The sequence below is a fragment of the Helianthus annuus genome, chromosome 1 (assembly GCF_002127325.2).
Source record: "Helianthus annuus cultivar XRQ/B chromosome 1, HanXRQr2.0-SUNRISE, whole genome shotgun sequence".
NCBI classification, from domain to species: domain Eukaryota; kingdom Viridiplantae; phylum Streptophyta; class Magnoliopsida; order Asterales; family Asteraceae; genus Helianthus; species Helianthus annuus.
This window is the reverse complement of record NC_035433.2, coordinates 109,691,457-109,693,143: the sequence shown is the minus strand read 5'-3', so window position 1 is coordinate 109,693,143 and position 1,687 is coordinate 109,691,457.

Below are 1,687 nucleotides of genomic sequence, written 5' to 3'. Positions count from 1 at the left end.
CGTATGCGAAAACGGGCCCTGAATACCTTTCTTTTTATTAAGATTAATAAAAAAACAAGATTTAATGGTCTCTCGCGGGGCGCGTAGCCCTTGGCTACCTTCTACGCGGGCCGCGACCGCCAAGACACCAGGCGAGCCCCAACGCTGCCTCGTGTCCCAGTCGTGTTGAGTCTATTGGTCAACTCAGTAACCCTAGGGCCTACCCTAGCGAGCCTCGTAGGCCGCGAAGACCCTCGCCGAGGTTTACGCGGGGCGCGACAGGAGGCGAAGGGACACTATATATAGGTGTATTCGGCTTCAGTCTCCAGTCGCTCATTCCTTTCTTTCTCTCTCGAATTTGTTAAGTGTAGAAGTGATTCTCGGGCATAATACCTCCCTAAATAATGAAGTTCTGCTCCATTGTAAGTATCATAACCCCGGTTACGTATTAGATACGCTGCCCGATTGATCCAGGGTTCTGTAACGGCTGTCGTGGTTCTGCCCGACGTAGTCGTTGGAATGCCGTCTCGGGGAGGGTATTACTAATGTAAATATTGGGTTATTATACTAACGCGTGTGCATTTGTGTATTTATAGATAATCACCAGGAAACCCTAAAGGAAAACCTAAGACAGCAATGTGAGTAATCTCCTTTTTGCAAATTGTTTTTACAAAACCTCACACAATTAAATATATATTAAACAGTTATTGAGTATTTGTATTCTACAATTATTGTCGGTATGTTGGGGTTTTGTATACAAAATTTGTTACTACCTTGCGAGGAGTAACATGACCACAAGTCGGGCTGACAGTACCGTGGGTGGTAATTAAGTAGATGGAAACAAATGTAATTGCGCGATCGCCCTCAATATTGTACAATGGTTTTTACTAAGCTTGATTAAACTGAGATTCACTCACCAGTATTTCCCACTGACAAAATATTTTTTAACGCGTTTCAGGTAACAAAATGTGAAAGCCAAATAGAAGCCAGCTGGACAGCACTGAAGGCTTGGAAAAGTGGCTATAAAGTTACCTAAAATAAAGAGATGTTTTATTTAAATAAAATAGGGTTTATCCCTATGAAAATGTGTGTACTTGAAACTTTGGATTTTCCCATGTGTTTAATCTATTAAAAGCGTGGTATTTTACTCTAATAAAATATTTCCTAACTACGGTCCTGATGTAATTTCCACTGCCAAATTGATAAACCCAGATACCACCGAAACTGGCCGCGGCCGCCTGTTCCCAGGTTTGTTAGGGGACGGGGGCTGCGACAGAAGGTGGTATCAGAGCTAAGCCACTGATTCAGCCACATAAGTGTTCTGCTGACACCAAGATATTATTCAAAATGTTAGGAAATAAATTACGGAACTACGTGCATATTTGTATTTTATTGTTGTGTGTTATTTGACTATTTGTTAGTTTACAGTATGAGCGACCAAGGACCTTCCGACGCGTATCGTCAGTTGTCCAGCTCGCCTAGACGCGAAGGCACCTCTTCACAGCCTGCCCTCTCAGGGTATTCAGTTGATAATGAAGACGAGATATTCGTGTCTAAGGCTCAGTCTGAAGAGCCATTCCCTCCTAAAAAGAGAGGATGGTTCAGTAGGGGAGCGCATGAACGTAGGAAAAGAATGAAAAAGTTGCAACAACAGCGAGCCCTAGCAGCCGCTAAAAGAGAGGCAAATGCCCACACACAGGATATGCTT